General features: G+C 37.8%; 2 protein-coding genes and 1 long non-coding RNA gene across 8 annotated transcripts in view; 2 read left to right on the top strand and 1 right to left on the bottom strand.

Moving 5' to 3' along the window:
• Positions 1 to 19,549, top strand: part of LOC105433512 (uncharacterized) — a 209,225-nt gene that overhangs the window by 73,662 nt on the left and 116,014 nt on the right. The window lies entirely within an intron of this gene.
• Positions 1 to 19,549, bottom strand: part of LOC105424476 (neural-cadherin-like) — a 188,352-nt gene that overhangs the window by 166,047 nt on the left and 2,756 nt on the right. The window lies entirely within an intron of this gene.
• LOC148937378 (uncharacterized) lies at positions 1,230 to 10,779 on the top strand. The gene is made up of 3 exons (XR_016138430.1): positions 1,230 to 6,055; positions 6,623 to 6,819; positions 6,895 to 10,779. It is a non-coding gene; the product is annotated as an uncharacterized LOC148937378 (long non-coding RNA).

The following is a 19,549-nucleotide window of genomic DNA, read 5'->3' as shown; positions in this document are numbered from 1 at the left end:
AGAAAACTTTTTTTATTGTTAAGCAGATATTTCGCAGTTTATATAAATGATTATTACGTTGTATTTACTAATTAATCATCATTAATATCATCATACATTCTACTAAAAGTACAAAGTTAAACTTTTAGATTTTTAGGGTTACTAATTTTAGGGTTGCTAATTTTAGGGTTACTATTAAAAATGTTATTGCTATAAAATTGCTATCTTTTAAGAGCTTGTTGTTTAATTTCTTAAATTATTGATGAATCGATAAATGAAAAATTTGAAAATAATTCTGAGATAATTTATACGTTGCAGCATCAAGCGTATTAATATTAGATGTTTCCGTTCATTCTTCTTCGGTATCTCGTATATTCTATTTATGGTTAGTGTCCTCATCATAACTCAGAAGTTATACCTCGTGTATCTTCCTCCTTCATATACGGTCAAACTTTATACTGATTTATGTGCGGTTTGTAACCATGCATCCTCTTTCTCCATTGTCAACTGCAGTTGACTATTATAAACTCTGAAAACTAACTCTTAATATAATTTTGCATACGTCTAATTGTGCTGAGACGTATCTAATAAAGATTTTCAAGCGTCATGGAGGGCAATATTCAGTTTCCGTTGCTCGGGGAATTTCTATTCCGGGGAATCAAAATCAAAACCTGTAGTTTATTCTGCCCGTACTTTTCTGACTCGATGGTAAACGCGTCACAGGCAAGTAACCAATACCGCGGCGAGTTTTCCCGGCGGATCGCCGTTGGCGTTCGGTTAACTAGATTTTCCACTTTCTGTTCGAACGAGCTCTCGTTCCCCCAGCCTCTTTATTTCCTTCGATAATTACGACTTCCGGGACCGAAGTGGCTGACGAACGCGGCGCCGAGACGTGACCTTTCGCGTTTAGGAAGACATCGGAAATCGAAAAGTTCCTTTCTGCCCTCCGGTCAAGAAGATCTCACTTTCTCCGACTATCGAACGAGTCCGCAAGAGAAAGACGCGGCAATGGCGACGTCGGGGAAGGAGACAGAAACCCACCTCCGCCGCGGCGTCTGATCTTCGCACATCGATTCTCGCAGGCCGCCGGCGCAGTTTAGCTCGTAAAATATTTCGGCTGCTGCCGTTGGAAGACGGCCATTTCCCTCCTCGTTTCGCCGTCTCTTTTTCTCCTTTCTTCTCTTCTGTTTTTCTCTATGTCGCTCACTTTTTCCCCATCTTTTTTCCTCCGCTTTCTTCTTCCGTGCTCTCTTTCATCCCTCTTTGGCACTACGCCTTTTATATATCCGTCTTCCTTTCTCCCGGTTCGTTTAATATCCCTCAGCCCATCCTCGTCGCATGCTTTATCCGTCTCCTTCTTTCTCTATCCCCTTTTAACGTCTTTGACCCTCCGCCATCGTCGTCCTCTCGCTTTATCTCTTTCTCTTTCTCTTTCCCTCTCGGCCTGTCGAGAATCGGAGAAGAAGGGTCAGAACTTAGCGATCTGTCTGTCTCTTTCCGTCTCGGCTGCTGCGCTCTGGGTATCTCTTGATATAAGGGGGAGCGTTAGAACAGGGGTTCGCGGAAATCCCGCAGCGACACGGAGAGTCGACCGAGACGATGACGACGACGACAAACTCCCAGCGGGGAAGGCACTCCGGGGCACAGCAGACACAGAGAGAGTACGTCGGAGGGACGTGGGGGAGGGTGGGCGACGAGAGTCTGGAGGAAGGCCGACGGAGAGACGAGAGAGGAAGTGCGAGAAGGGGATCGGAGGGAGAGACGACTGTGTCGCGAGAGGGAGCGGACGTGGAGGAGAGTCGACAAACGAGGAGACAAACGCGCTCCGGTCGAAGGAGCACGCGTGCAGCGGTACTGGAGAATGTTGTTAAGAGGAACAGAGACGGGGTGACTAAAGAGACAGAGTTGTAAAAATACGATAAAGGGAGAGAAAATTGCCAGAAAAAAAAAAAGATAAAGCGAGGGAAATTTATTTCCTTGCGGAATTAAATCCTCCTTGGATCAGAAATTCTACGTGTATGAGTTTTATAACAATTTGACGTGACTATAAATGTGTGAACACGTTTGTTCCCAGAAAGGGACGGGAGCAAGATGAATAGAAAGAAAGAAGACCTGCTGAAATAGGGAGAGGAGAGAAACAGAAAAAAAGAAACAAGGAGAGTGAGATACAATTTACTTTATTCTGGAATTAAATCTCCTGAGAGAGCAGTCAGATATTACACAAACTGATATAATATGTAATTTAATAGAGCCATAAAAAAGCGGAATGCAAACAGAAGCAGAAGCAAGACAAAAGAAATAAATGTAGTGAGATAGAGGTAAAACTAGGAAAATTTACTTCATATCATATGCGTGACTAAATTCTTCGAGAATAATTAATGATTATACAACTGTTGAAAATTACAATAATTATAATTATTCGTGATAAAAATGTCAAATATGATAGAATATATCGCAAAAGAGTAAAGAAAGTAAAAAAAGCATTGAAATAAATTAAAAAAAAAAAAAAAGAAAAGAGCAGTTAGAAGAAAGAAGGAAGAAATTTATTTCGCTCTGGGATTAAAAATCTCCCAAAGACGATCGGGGGATTATACAAAGTGATAAGACTTATACTTTCATATAACTGCGAACGCGCGATTCCCAGTTAAGACTAAATTTCAGACGACTCAGGTATAAATTGTTGGAAGTTTGATAAGAGCGGGTAGAGGGAGATGGAAAGAAATAGGGGGGGGGGGGGAGTGTGGAGGTTACTTGAATTGATTGAGAGAAAAGCCAGGAGACGTCGACCGGCTGCTGGTGGAGGCTTGAGATGGTGCTGTGGCGGTAGTAGCGACGGTGATGGTGGTGGTGGTGGTGGTGGTGGTGATGGTGGTGGTGGCAGCGCGGTGGTGATGGCGTAGTAGCGACGCTGGTGGGGTCGAGGGTTGTCAATCGATAGCGGTTGCATGCGTCTGAAACCACCCTCGTTGCCGCTCTCTCCGCTCGCTGCGCTCTTGCTCTCGCTTCCTCTCTTTCTCCTTCTCTCTTTCGCGCCGTGCGCGCTATATCATTGCTAGAGGCAGTTAATCTGCGAAGTTTCCCTCGGCGGTTCCCCGCCGGTGCGGAACCTACGCAGCTTACTGTCGCGATAGCGTTTAAAACTTTCGGGATTCGGTCGTGCACCGGCGTACTTTTACGACGGGCACAGACGAGGCGCACGCCAACCGCTATTAAAGTCGCTTTGTGGGCGAGCCGCTCTCCTCGGTGTAATCGCGTAACACGTCTATAGCATTTAGCGAGATATATCTTAAATCGCTTCTATTGATGAAGCGCCGACAGTCTTCTCCATTGTGCCGGTTCGGTGACAATAGTCTTGTCTTTATGCCCACGATAACGTTTGATGCGTCTTTGTGAAACGGGACAGATCAAGATCTATAACGCTGCTGACAATCGTATAGTTCCTTTTCCGCTCATGAAGCAATAACAGTATTTATCGTTTAATAATTTTAATCCTGCGCATAAAATAGACGCCAAATAATAATTTGCAATAATGTGTATTTGTGCATAAATTTGAGCATCTGGCCGAGGATGATATAAGACTATACACGTTTAATGCTCATAACTTTATCCTAACCTGATTTTTTTCTTTATTAATGGAAGAACGATTGTGTCTATGTCATTCGGAATAAATTATGTACACAACACGTACTATAAGTTCGAACTTTATATTACGAAGGTGATAAATAAAAAAGACATACGTGTTAGTTAAAGTAGATTAGATCAGGTCTATGGCATAATCACTTTTCTGCTAACAAAGAAATGAGAGTTCGTTATATATTTCCTGACTCTGGAAAAATGTTATGCACTCGTGTCTTTTCAAACATAATAATAATAGCATCTGAAAATATATACCATTGAAATATAGCTCACAAACACACGTACGTATCAAAAGAATCCAAGAATCTCGTTTTCACAAGACCGAAGCACTTTTTGCGACGCATCATCGCTTGAAAGCTCCCATTTATTTCTACTTTCCAAACGTGGTGGACACACGGATGTGGACGCTGTGGTATCGCGAAAAAGTAACTCGCTATAAAAAAAAAGTTGTAACATACGATATCCTTTGCAAGTATCAAATTTTCTTACACGGGATAGGATGTAGTTTTCGCAGTCTGCGGGACTGCATAATTCGGGCGGCTTGCGGCTGTAACGAGATCGGGAAAGAAATTACGGCAGCTTCGCTCGGGCGCGTAATGACCAAGTTCGTGATGAACATTGGGATCACGACATCTGGTAATTAGGGACTGCACGGAAAAACGCCGGATGTCAGCGTACTTACTGAGTAAATATGACATTAGTCGGAGCTAAATTTCATCGTTTGTCATAATAATTGTCACGTTGATAACGGCTTAATGGAAACTTGAAGATGAACTTTTTCGCCTTCTCTCATTTAACTTCAATTCTTCAAAACTTTGCATTAAGTTACGGTAGATTTCACATAATTACCTTTTTTAATAATACTCACATGTTACTTTCGTTTAAGATTAAGATGAAAAAGATTATATAAAATCGCTTTTACTTAGATCGCTTTACTCAGATATTACGAAAAAAAAAAAAAAAAATTGATACGTGTATCAAAAATAAATAATAATAATTTACGAGAAGTGTTCCTTATTACCTTGCAAGTTACGGAAACTAGTTGTCTTGTAAGGCAAACGCTGATAAAGTTGAAATTTAGACGAGATATTCCACGTCGATTCGTATCTCAAAATTATCTTTGACCCCAAGGGGTTAATGCATGTAGCGCATGCCATATACATCTCATTGTTATGCTACAAAACGGTGTCGTCGTGGCTGTCGCATGCTCGTACAATGTTGATGGAAGGATGTCCGTGATGGATTAGCAATCTACCATCGGTCGACTCGACCATTTTCTCTAAATCAATGAACACACTGGGATCCGGCAGATGTTTGGGCAAAGCCATGTCATTAGAGATGAAAGAATATATCAAGAGAGTTACCGTTGAGGGAAATTGCTGCCTTGCGTATATTTCTTTGACATTGCGATCGATGTTACTTTGATCTTTAATGCGTCGCTGGCCGCCATTTTTCAACAGCTCTTTCGTCCGCACATTATAATTTATTCTACCTATATCCCTGGTTTACTTAGCGACTCTAATCTATCTAAATTGACCTGTGTGTATTAACATCGGTGGCTAGGTTTACAAATACGATGTTTATCGAGAGTTTTATTCTACTTTTTTGAAAAAATACCAACTACGGAAATTAAATTTTTCTGGGATAAATATCATGAAACAATGCTTTGAAATAAATAAATAAATATATTTACAATTTTTATGAGAATGTTATATTGTTTTCACTGGGAAATATATATTTTTTATACTTTTTCCACCGGCTATTATGCCGCAGTCTATTCACAATAAATTAAACAAGTTCTGCTTTAGTTAGTAAATTTGCGATAAAATTATTGTTGGATAAAAAGTATTGATAGACGAATAGATAGAAACAGATTAATAAGCTTCATAGTTTTATCTATAGAAGACTACAGACAAAGCGTGATTAATGTCTAATTTATAATTCAACTTTCGATTAATGAACGGATAATCGGGACATAAATCATTTCAGGCATAGGATAAAGAAACGAAGAAAAACATGCACACGTACGGGCGCATGTATCATCTTCGGTTGTCTAGTTTTGGCACCGAGATACGCATTTACGTCCAATTCTAATCTCGAGGGTGGAAGCTTCTGTTCGCGGTACAAATATTTTATGTTAAAATTTTCGATCTTGTAGAAGTCAGTATTGCCTCACGTCCGCTCGAATGTCGTGCTCGCGATTTTCTGATGCGCGAGGGAATATTTCCATCCGATGGAATAAATATGCCGGAATTTCAAAGAGCACACAGCACTCGGAGGCACGTATCTGAATATACGAAATTCAAACGGCGAAGGATATATTGTCGTGTAACGGAATAAATGACTCGAACAGAATTGCGTGCCAACGTTGTCGCTTCGCCTTGTGTACGCAGCGATTTTGTAATCGCGTTAAACGGCTCCCTTATGCAGAAATATTTAGGTACGAAATTTAATGTGTAATATTTCAATCATTTCTACCAGCATGATTTGGTTATACACGCGCATTTTATTACATGCGTGCATTATTGAAAAGAATGTAGAAAAATATATTCCAAATGTAAATACTGTTCTCTGAAAATATTCTCATTTTGCAAAAGCGTTTTAAACACATATTGTATTTATATTTCTTGTTAAATTAAATTTTATTTTAAAAAATTATACGGAATCAACCGAGAACAAATATTTACAGAATGTTTCAGAAAAAAACTTACTTTTATCGCGATTTAGAGCAGTCTTTTTTCGCAGCAAAAATTAGAAAAAAAGAGTATCATATCCAGTAATTTTATGATATTATATGATATTATGATACTTTAGAATTAAGTTATTCTTGGGAATTAATTTTATATTTTAATTTCTTATGTTATATTTTAATTCTTAACATCCTCTTAATATTGTATTATCGATACAATCAGTGGTATAAAAATGACTATGTAAAAATAGTTTGCTGCCTTTGAACTTTAAAGAAGATTACATTTTGCAACATTTACGTAACTTTTTTTTTTTAAAGTGAATCAATCCTAACGTTTTATACGTAAAAGGATATGCGCAAATTGCCGTAACAAGCAGACACTAGATTACTGGTGGCTTTCGAGTACCAAGAGGAAATAGATGAAACCGGCAGGGCGTGTCGTTGCAAAACACGCCACATCCACTTTGGTCCGCCGAGGTTCTTATTCCTTGAGCAATATTACGAGGACATTAAAGGTAAAGTGGATCAAGCTGGTATTACAGTGACCCACTTGTACTTCTCGGTTTTCGATATTTTTTTTTTTTTTTTAGTCTATCTGGAAAGTCGCATAAGCCGGATAAGCCATCGCTCGATGTGTGCTTGAAAAGCGTATACGTAACAGGATTTACACAGTGTACAAAATCCATGTGAGACTTAAAAAACGTAATTCTCTATAATTCTTCATGCAGATACAGTTAAGATGCCAGTGAAAAATAATGCTTGTTTTAAACTTCATTTCTGTATTTTGAGCATATTTAAAACTTGTTTTACAGATTTAATATAGCTTTAATCTTAATAACTTGAGGTTATTAACATAATCGTTTTCACAAAACAATATTTCTAACAAATTTTAAAGTTTTCAACAAATAATTTAACTTAAGTTAACTTTTTATCTGTAAAACTTAAATTTCACATATAAAATTATATATTCCATATAAATTTGTATTTGTATTTTTATACAGTTTTAAATTACTGCAGATATAAAAAAATCAATAGAAATCAAAGAAGATATAAATACACAACATTTTATAAAGATAAAAAATAAAACAATTTGTGGTAGAGAATTGCATTTTTCTTAACTTTTTCTCTTAAAACTGCATGATATGGGCTAAATGTTCTGGGCGATATTTCAGGCAGCCGGGACACGTTAAGTAACATCTTTGCAACACCTTGCGTCGCCCGTTGCATTATGCACGGAGCGAGGGGACCGATGACAATCGCCAGACGTTGCAACGAGTCATTAAAAATGCTGGATCCTCCGTGTACCTCCTGTCTTTGCATTCACGCGTCACCGTTTCTTGAAATGAATGGTGTCGAACGGCACGGCAGCTTTCGCGACAGACGTCGCAGGAGAAACCGCGGAAGCGCGTGTCACGGTCGGCAGTAGACTGTGAAACACGTGCAAAGAGTGCCGATGGCCCGAACAAAAGGCTCTCGGAATCTTTCTGTAATGGTCTCGAGGAACCCGTTGAGAGCCGAGGCGAAGGAGAGTGAATGCGAGCGCCGCTCGGCTTTTAGAATCCGGAGGACCGGGATATAACCCTTTACTCTCGCCATCGACACCATATGGCGTGACTAACACCATAACACTTGGCGGATATGTAAAATCCGGGCGGCGCGGGGCCAGCGATTTACGTGAATGCCCGCTGCGACCAATCCGAAAAATACGCTCTTCAACGCTGAATAGGTCACTCCTACCTTCGACTTCGCCATTCGCGTGATTCGCGATGCATTTCGCGAAAACGCGTTTGCCCGCGTCGACGACGAAAATCGATAAACGCGCTGCCGACGGAAATACTATCCGGCTTTTGCCGTATTAAATTTGCATCAAAGCACTTCCGATTAATTTCGAAACGATTCTTGCTTAATAAACACGTAAAGTTGCTGGTATTTTTCTTTTTGGTGCAATGAAAATTAAAAGGTTTTCCCTTACGTAAATTAAAGTGTTTGATAGGCGAAATTTGCGGACAATTATATCTCTTCAACCATCAAGTTTACGATTCTTTGAGTCATAATCCTTAATTGTAAGAAATCCAAAAATGCTCTCTCTTTGTTATTTAAAAAAAAAAAATATTAATTTGTTCTTTATTGATATCAAAAAACAAATTTTTATTCTGCTAAATTTTTTAAAAAATCTTTAATCTTTTTTTAGATAATAATTTAGAAAGCAATATTTTATTCAGTTCAGTTTTATTCAGAGGAATATCTATATTCAAGAAATAAAATAAAATCTTAGGATCAAAAGATATAAATTCATTCATCTCATCAATGTCAAATTGCTTTTACATTTTTTATATATAACGTTCAACGTTTGTATTCATAACGCTCAATTTCAATCTGACGACGGCTCAGTGAATAGAAATCCCTCAATGACTAAGAATTATGCAATTCTCTTGATATCCCGACAAAATTGACTCGATTAAAATCGATGCCAGATTTACTGCGTCTCACCGCCGCCTTTTAAACGGACGATCGCGAGTAAGTAACGGCGATAATGGGCAGTGATAAAACAAGCGCTACGTCGTCACGGCGGTCGTCGGGACGTTATTCGCTCGCATAAATCGCCCGCGAGATAACCACCGGTGGTTGATATCCTCGACGGTGCTTAATCAGCAGTTAAATCCCCCCTCCCGCCATACTCTTCTCTTCCTCTTACTTTCTCTCTCTCTCTCTCTCTCTCTCTCTCTCTCTGTCTCTCTCTCTCTATACTTTCCTCTCTCTCTTCCTTCTTCTATTCCCCCCGTCACTGAGATTCGCAGCTGTTGGCTATAAAATCGTCAGATTGAATCATTCTAGCGCTCGGAATAATCCCAACGTAGCTATTTTCTATTTACAAAATTGCGCTTCGTCCCCATAACAGTCGATCTTCCCGCTTCGATTTCTCGGACGTCATTGTACTTCCACCCCTCGACGGCACCCCTGCTCATTGTGTTACCGAAACCACGAGGACCATGGCAGGAGCGTGGCTCGAGAGTGGTGAGAGATTTCCCTTGACAGCGCACCCCCTGAGCCCGTTATTGGCCAATGTGTGGACGCATTCCTAATTAGTATGGATGCGTGGCCCATTGCGGCCCTTCACTGTTAGCGGATATCCCGCGGAGCTCGCTTTCGATCAAGGTCGAGAGATGAGATGCAAATGTCCCACAGCACGAGAGAACCGACGAAAAGAAGTCATCGTATTTAATATAATTCTTTTATTATTTTTTTTTTTATATTTAAGGTTAAAAAGAATTATATCTTGTGGTATATTAAATGATTAGAAAATGTAATATTACTGTTAATAAAATATATGTTTAAATTTATTTACTTATTTTAAATGAAAAATTATTAGATATAAATTTAAATTAGAAATAAATTTATTTTAATATAATATGACGAATTTAATTTTACTAGAAAAATATATATGTTTAGATAAACTTAATAATTTTTAAAATGAAAAATTATTGAATATAAATAAATCTCTTTAATATGGCGATGTTGATTGCATTAACGACAAATTTGTCGACGACAAAATTATTTTGATATAAGAGAAATTAAATTTTCACATGATAAGATGTAGAACAGCCGTTATTTATGTGTAACATGCACAGAAAAATAAGCACGTTAAATCATAATGTTTCCGCAAGCGGTTACCTTTTTTTGCTCTTATGATAAAACTACTTTTTTATTCGCATGTTCCTATGTCCGTGTTTTACCGAATAATAGCAAAGATTCATAGCCCTCATTAATAATCATTACAAAGGGAAAAGTTTCCAATTTATCAAACAAACGGAGAAGACATAGAAAACTACGCAGCACGTAATCGTGTGTACGTTACAGCTGACTATGCAAATATCATGCGAAACTTATCTTGTTTCATAACAGTTATATTGCCCGCTCTCGCGATATCAAAGCATAAAATTATCTGGATATTAATGGATATTTAACGCAAACAGTTATATCATTTAGCATGACGTGTTGATCATAGACAAAAACAATTCTAGTATTCTAAAACGGAAAAAAGGAAAATAGGAAAAATTTCATAAAATTTATTCTCGTGATAATCTCTTTATATGCCATAAACGCAATTGTAAGCTGTTTTTTGTTCTCTAAAAAATGATATTTTTGTCGTACATTCATTGTATTTAAGTAACAAATTTATCTCTACTTTGAAATGAAGCACGCTAGGTAAATTTGTTTATAAATTTGTTTTAATAATAATAATTTCTATTAATTAGGCATGAACAGATGTTAAGTAAGGAAGTGACGGAAAGGATAACAAAAGAAATAAAACACACAAATCGTTTATAAATGATTTTACCAAAATAATATATTTAATTGTGAAAAAGACGAAACCAAGATACATTTTTCTCACGTACATTCAATAATAATTTATAGAACAGAATATAACGCACAATCAATTCGTATTTCTTTTATAAAACTTCCCGAAGTTATTTGTCGGATTTGATGTGAGAGATTACGAATGCGATTACCTGTCAAGAACCGATATGCTTTAAGAAAGGCGACAAAATCGAATTCCGATATTACATAATAGCGTCCCGATATCAGAGTTACTATAATGATACGCCACAAATGTGGTTATCCATGTCACTCAAGTAACACGACTCGAATAGAACATTGGAGAAAATATGTAAGGTAAAATTTGTTCCACTTGACAAATCATACCCGGTATAAAATTAAAAATCACTTCTGACCGATATTTTTCTGACCCGATTTAGAACAAAAATATGATTTTAGTATTAAAATAGAAAAAATAAATTTTTTAAAACAATTTTATTTTTATATATATGAATTCCTTTTCTGATAAATATTTTTGAGCGAACGAAAATAAATTAATGATAAAATATTGATGACAGACGTTTTTGAATAATTAAATATAATAAAATACTTTAAAAAAGCATACAACAATCAATTTAATTTAATTTAATCAATTTAATTTAAAGGCATTATTATGAGATTAAGATTATGAGTAATCATAAAAATGTAATAACAAAACAACAAATGGTATGAAAAACTATATTGGTGTTAATGAAAAATATTGATGCAGATTTTTGTTATTTTACTTCAGATTTTTCATTAATAATCCGGAACTAACTGCAAGAGTTATACTTTACGGTATTATCTGATTGTCCAAGTTTGTGCTTGAAAGTTCACTCATGATGAGAAACGATAACCAAGCAGAACGGAGGCGCTTTCGCGCTCCGGCCGTCGCATGGAGGGCGGAATTTAAGTCCCATACGTGCGCAAATAACAATGAACCCTAATTAGACGTTGCGGGGCGCGAGGTGTACAGGTTCGCAGGAACACCCATTCGCGGTAACAGCCCCTTAAAGTTCCCGCGAAGCGTTTCCAGCGGCACCCTCTGGGGCGTGGAAGACGACGGGGGAGAGACTTAGCAAGGGCTTTCCCAATGGAAGTCCGAAACGCGGTGTCGGCGTCTTTGAAAAGACTTCTCCATGGCTCGTTAGCGGCTGGCGAAAGGGCGCGAGGGCGGAATGAAGAGAAAGGGGGCGGAGGGGAAGGAGGCTGCGGGGCTTGTATTCGGGGAGAACTATGTAAATTTCGTTCCCGATTCGCGGCGACATTACCTCAGGAATCGCGCGGTATACCAGGTGAAACGCGACACTCGCACAAACGACGGAGATAACTCGACCTAACTTAGTCGCACGGACAATGACAAACGTCAGACGCCGGCGCTGCATATTTCAGAACATCACGGCGGAGTCGTCGGTCGGTGCTGTGTCCTGCTTCCATGCCGTTCCAGTCTGCAGCGAGGCTGCGCGAGCCGCGTGCGCGATGGGAAAAGTTCACCCCCGAGGAAAATGAGGGTGGACGTCCATCGAGGCGTGAAGGGATACTGCCTGCGATTCATGCCTGCGTCGAGAAAAACTGCAGAGCGTACGCACTTTCATTTCACCCTCTTCGCGATATTAATTTTCAGCCGTTCTCTCTTGAACAAAGAAGGGAAACTAACTATTTAGCGCGGTGAACAATTTTATCATTGATATTTCATTTGAAATACGGGTGATTTCGTTATAACCCTGCTGATAGCAGATTTTAAACGTCAAATTTCAAATGAAATTAAAACATCTTTTTGTAATATTTTACTAAAAATAAAATAAAATATTTTCTGTATTTAAAAATGAAATTGATATTAATGTATATTGATAAACTTTGTAAAGAGAAGATTTTTTTAGAAAAAAAAAAACACATTAGTATTTCATAAATATTTCATTTTAGTTATAAAGGGAAAAACATATTAATAGCATACGGAGATGTGCAATTAATTTTCAGAATACGTTAAAATATTTTACAGTGTCTGCATACAATATTTGAATACATGCAAGAACGATAAATTAAAATATTTAATAATGTTCGTGGTATTAAGAGTTTGAATATGACAGAATACTTAAGGTGGGTAAGGAGAATTAAACTTGGAGACGTTATATTGCGGCAACTCCAATTAACTTTTAATTACTCACATGAGGTCTTGGCGCCCAGGCCATGATATTATGTATGTAATATTATTTCTCTAGACCATAATCAAGAGAGTTAACAAGAGTAAATGACAAAAAACATATGCCTTTAAGGATTTAAGTAGTATCTCTTTTTCCACGCGTACAAAATTACCGCAGTATTACAGAGATATACATTCTCATTAATTAACAAATTACTCAGTTTCATTAATATTAATTAGAGATAATGTTATGAAGTAAAATTTATATCTTCGTAATATTAATTAATTGTACATTAAGTCCACACGTCGTAAAAAAATATAAAATCAATTAACAAACAATCTAAAACTATATGTTAACTAGATATATCTTAAGAAAAAAGAAATAATTTTGTGTAAAATTGTTACGCGTTAAACAATTTATTTAATAACACTTTAAAATTAATTCTTGAAGTTTTTTCATCGGTGTTTTAATTCGAAGAGAGTGTACGTCCTGCGATGATTAAATAAATCTTGTGAACCGGCTAAGAAAGTTTCACCGAATTTACAACTTCATCGAAGTTTTCGTGTACGACCGCGACATTTTTACAGTCAGTCGGAAGGGACCAATTTTTGTGAAATTTTACGTTCGTTTCCAAGAATTAGAAAGACTTTAACGTCTGCATGGTCGCGATATCGTTACCCAGTAATTGCAAGCAAATATACCTGTGTACCCTCGTTCTCTGCGATCGACCGCGAGGCGCACGTGAACTTTGATCTAAGCAGCAGCTTAGAAATCTTGCCGCACGCAAATGTTAAAGAGTCTTAGCCGATAGGAAGAAGAACAGAACCGTTAAATCCCATATACAATGTTGGGACAATCTTGGGATTTAACGTTTTGAAATTGGAAACTTTCGACATGAGTTAACAGCGATACTCGATGGAAGATGATTTCGAGAGAGATTTGTAGGACGAAGCCATCTCGGGCGATCGATAAGCAACAACTGCATTAAGAATAGCAGGTCTGATCATTTATTGACCGAGAGATGAACTCGGAGCACATCCGAAAACTGTTTTCTCTGATTCAATCAATCCATTTTAAAATGTTATAATTAAAACAAAATGTTGCTTATTAATTTTCTCACTATGGCACAACACACAATGCAATGCGAGATAGATACTATTTTCAAACGACCCAATTCCGAATTTCATGTAAATGAAAAACGATAACAAATAATAAATGATATTGATTAATTATAGTAATAACTTATTTCTTCTCTTTCACATAATAAACGAACATTTGCTGACATAACTCTCTCATATCTTTATTATTAACTATTGTTTTTAAAATTGGTTCTGTGACATTTTCCACATTTTCTCAATTGTAATACCTTATTTTTATATTTCTGTTTCTTGATTCTGTTTTTATTGGTACGAGATAGAAATAATTTTTCGAAAATTTTGCCGTGTCCCATATATCGCGTTTCTGTTCTCTCTAACGCTTATTGAAGAGAAAATAGTTTACATTGACTGACCAGACACGGAATATTCCAACATATACAACAATCGCTGTCATCCGAACATTGTGTACGGAGTTTAACGTAGACGCGCTCTGAATTCCACGCATCTCACGACGCTCGGCGTCGCGTCGTCCTCTCGTTGGTCCCTCGCTGCAGCGTCACGCGATTTTCACGAGAGACGAGTCTTCAGATGGAAAAGAAGAGAACACGTGTTTGGTAGAAACACATGCACCGGCTGCACGCATCCGTCGCGTCAGGATCGGATTAATATTTCCCATAGTCTGTCTGACATCTTTATGTGCACCGCGACGCTTATTTTATATCGCTGCAGTTATTCCAAGAATCTTCGACATTATATATCTCTACAATCTAACTACGAAATAAACACATAAATTACAAACACATAAATTGATTTAATTTGTTTGTAAAAGAATAAATATTTCTAATAAGCTTACTACAAAAGATAAAAGAATAATGATATTAAAGATAAAGATTCGATTAATTTTTGTCATATTGTTTTATCATATTTTTTGAGTATGAAAGAGTTAAAATAATATAAATATAAAGATTTTTAAATCTGGATACTATACGATTATAAAAATTATCTCTCAATAAGAAAATCGGTAAGTCACGTGTTATTCCAACGTAAATATTGAGATGTTGTATTATGTGTACGGTGTTCAGAAAATTCAAAAATTGTTCAAAAGATGTAGACGGATGCTCTCTAATGCGATGCTCTAAATTGGTCTAAGAATACTGATCGAAACCCCCTGATTGTCCCCAATGAACATCCCGCCCTGCGCAGAATACGTCGGAACTTCGCCGGTGCGGTACGTACGGCCGGTTTGGAAAACGTCGACCCACGAATGGTACTTCCGTTATATTTTGGGATGCTGGCGGGCTTCCATGCTACGCTTGGTCATTGGCCTCATTTTGCAAACCGCTCGAGGGGGTCGCAACCGACTTTGTTTTGATGCGACGAACGCAATTAGCGTGCGCCACGGGTGTCGCGGCCAGTTCTGCGGTTACGGCATTACGTCTGGGCTTCATCGACATTGCCTTACGACATTATCTGGAAATTTCTGTTTGCACAGATTGTCTCTGGAAGTGCCAGCGTCCAGGGGAGCCTCATTACCGGAGGTGGATTGCGCTGGGATTACGAGTACTTGAATAATCACACAGTCGGATATGTCGAGTAATTCGAATGCTCCAAATGACGCGGATGTATGAAATGTGTACGGATTTTGTTTTTACTGTCCAGATCTTTTTATCTTTGATATCGTATTTTCAAAATAATGTATTGTTCAAAATAAAATATTTAATTCGTACATTAATAGTTTTAATCAGAGAAATTCTGCCAAAAAATAGGAAAAATAATAATTGCATCAAGCTGTGCCTTGCCTATGATGTAAGACTATCTGTGTGCTGACGTATATAATGAGAACTGTGATGTAAGAATATCAGGTGTACTGATGTATATAATAGCGACAAGATATATTCGTACCTCTCCCAAATGCGTGTGCATGTCTGCATATATAACTATGATTTAATTTTAGAAAATGTCTTCAAAAACGAAAAAAAAATAAATAAATTTTCAGACGGCATGACTATTTAGTTATAAAATTAGAGATGTTTAATAACGACGTTAAAATAATTGAAAAGTTGAACTGAAGCGAAGAAACGTAAACCGTTAATTTCATTAGTGAGAATGCCCTACGTCGCCCCATTTTCCAAAGATCTCAATTATCCCAATTAACCATGCTAGATAAATTGCGAAACTTCGTAATTCACTTAATTACGTACTGATCTTACTTTACACTGTTATTAACGGGGAAATATATTGCAGCGTGTGATCGTATCGAACATTCGCATTTGGGTCAAAATTTTGATTGAAGAGCCGCTATTAATTGAACAAACGGACACCTTCGTATTGCTACACCTGGTAGTTTTACATCATATGACTGATGATACGGCGCACACAGATATGTTTTAGAATGTGGCAGTCGCATACGTGCTTTTAGAGCCGAGGATACCAATAATTCCGCGATACATTGCCGCTTTATCGGATGAATAGATTATGGATCAAAACGATACCCCAAACACCTAAATTCCGTTTTAGGTATTATGGAGTAATGCTCATTTCTGAAATTGGTGCACGAGATATTTATAGATAGGCAAAGCAATACACCTCATCTATATCGGCTATCTCATTTTCTATTATTTAACTTCAATTTCGATATATTCGAAATCTTCTCTTATATAAAAATTTTATCATTAATCTTATTTCTATCATTTTTCTAAATTTAATTAAACCTGTTATAAATTTAGCTGGGATTAAGTACTTTCTTATTTATATCATTAAAGTTTAATTCTCATTTTGAATTTGAAAGAGATTTATTTATTTCCGTTTGGGCTCTAAAATTTTAGGAAGGAACATACGACAATTTTGATTACGAATAAGGGCGTATTTCTGTACGTAATAAATTCCGCTTTATTTCATCCCTTCTCACGTTGAAAGCAATCCGCCTTTATTTCCTGGACGTCACGACGACCGCGGTCATGTCGCTGCTGTTCGGTATTATTGACGTTTTTGCCGAGATATTTGGGCCGTATTGATAAACTCGTTTTACAGAGCGACTTGCGCGCGAGATGAAAAACAACGATCGGTGATTCGATGGGACGAAAGCAATTAACCGTCCTCTCTCGAACGAGCGTCCGTGCAGTCATCATCAAGCGGCGGATCATCATCGTCGCGATATCGCGCCGCGATATCTCCAGCTTCCTGTCGCTTTCGTTCGGTCGGTTGGATCTCATCGAAAATGGAAAAGAGAGAGAGAGAGAGAGAGAGAGAGAGAGAGAGAAAGAGAGAAAGATGCGGGCACGAAGTCCCGCGATGCGACGCCACGAAAGCAATTAAATTGTGCGCTCGGGAATATAGTTACTGCGGTTGCGATGCTATATCTCGAGACTATTGACCGTTTCCCGCCCCCACCGGCGGGACGTACGCCGGGAATTTAGAGATGAATCCTATTTTGCGGGGTATCCAAAAGCGGAGGAAATTATACGAATCACTCCAATTTCGGGATTAACCCGAAAGCACGTCTGGCTGCACGTTTACCTACGCCATCGTTAAAGCGAACGTCTCATGCGTGCGTTACGAGATAATATTATAAAAACGTCCGGGACGCTTTTTCCGCTTTGTCCGATAAAGTGTACTCTCATTGGGAAAAAAAGATATCGCGAGCACAGGGGCCCTTTGAGAGGATCGGTGAAAGAGAACATTTAGTGCACGCTACCTTTCGATATGATCTTGTGCATCTGCACTCTGCAAGTTTGTGACTAAGCTTTTTTCATGTTACAAAATATTCTAGGTATGTCGTTGATGCGTCGCGGTGTGCCAAATAATTTCAAAAATAGTTGCGATACTTCTCCCAGATATAACAGACACGCCTACGTGCCTCTGCTCCTATTTTCATCACCTAAGAACCCTCTCTTCGTCGTAAAGACTTGCTTGGAGACGACTCCGCGTTATTTCTTGCGATATGGTGAATATTTATAGACATTAGTTATAACGTGAAATATCTAATGATGTTTATTCATATTTATATTTGAACTCCATTTTAGACCTTCGCGGTAAGAATTTGATACAGAATTTTAAATATACTGTATAATCTAATATATGTGCATGAATATGGATATTTATTTTATATACACTAATATATTCCAATTCTTCAAATGTTTTCCGCACACATAAGATAAAATAATAAATATAATCTTATTCGAATCTATTGCGAATTGTAGGTACTTAAAATGTGTTGAAGTAACATGTTCTTATTTTATATAACAGAATGTTCGTTATTTTAACAGTTATGTTAACCGAGTAACGTAAGCTCGGTTGAAAATGGAGGGCGCTTTAATTATATACATATAAATCCCGAATGTCCGTTGGCGAGTTACATTTCTGTTACATTTCTGAATAGCTCCTTTGTGAATAAATGGTTAAATCTGTATAAAAAGTGGATGTTATACGGATGTTATTTATCCGATAACTCGCGAGTTGAGCAATTTTATACGCTATCTAATTCATAAAACGTTCTATAACACTTTATCAAATGTTGTATTACACCTTACATGCGCATCATGTCTATTCCAAGCGTATAGTATTGCTAGAAATTGTTTTCACAAATGTTTTAGTTCAATAGCTACGTAAACTTCATTATTCATCGAAAAATCTTCTTCATCTTTATAAATCCTTTATCTTTACAAATATTATCTTTATAAATCCGAATAAGATCACACCGGATACATTTTCGACAGTACATTTCGGAGAATAAACTAAGAAAAATGACTAAATAAAGATGACTAAATAAAGATTGATGGAGTTTTAAAATTATTCAGTATTACAGACATTGACGAATAGAGTTTTAAAGTTTCAAGATGATAATAAAATCTGGCCTGATTAATTTCGAAATTCTTGAGTAAATTTTATTTAAAATACAGTTGACAAAATATTAAATATTGAAACTTAGAAATGTATAATAAATACGCGGTTTATATAAAACTTTTCTTCTAAAAAAACTAAGGAAAAAAGGAGAGATGCTAAAAACATTCAGTTCTAAAAAATTCTACAACAAATATATTTATTATTGTATAACTATATCAGTCAGAATTTCTTTTCCGCCAGTCAACTAGCTTTAGACTAGAGTTTCCAATTTCGGTCGTCAAACGCTATAAGTTCAGTATCAAAACACTCATATAAGAGTGACTCGATAAGGATTCGCGCGCGAATGCCAGAGTCGGAAAAATGCTCAGGGTTCAAAGGGTCAAATCCTTCTCGGAGGCGGCCTCAGCCGAATTATTATCGATCCGCTCGCTCGTCGAATTCACGAAGCCGCGCGGCCTTCCACGGAGCGTGACAGAACGATCGTCCGTCGCGAGTTCACGTGGCTTCTATTGATTTACTACGAGCCCACCGGTTTCGCGAAAGACCACACCGCCGCCGCCGCCGCCGCCGCCGCCGCCGCCTCCGCCTCCTCCTCCTCCTCTTCCTCCTCTTCCTCCTTCGTCGCCTTCGCGACTGCCCGCCGTGAAAAGTTACCCGGCAGATCGATCCGATGTCAGTTGGAATCTGCTCGTAACCTGCTGTCTGGAGTATACGGTCACGCTATTCCGCAACAATGTGTCACGGAGGTTCGTTGACACGACGTACGCCGCGGGCGGCACGAGGCTCTAACTCCTCTTCGCGATCCGCCG

This window comes from Pogonomyrmex barbatus, unplaced genomic scaffold (genome assembly GCF_055798465.1).
Source record: "Pogonomyrmex barbatus isolate J1 unplaced genomic scaffold, ASM5579846v1 scaffold14, whole genome shotgun sequence".
Classification (NCBI taxonomy): Eukaryota; Metazoa; Arthropoda; class Insecta; order Hymenoptera; family Formicidae; genus Pogonomyrmex; species Pogonomyrmex barbatus.
This window is presented reverse-complemented; position numbering and strand designations above follow the sequence as displayed.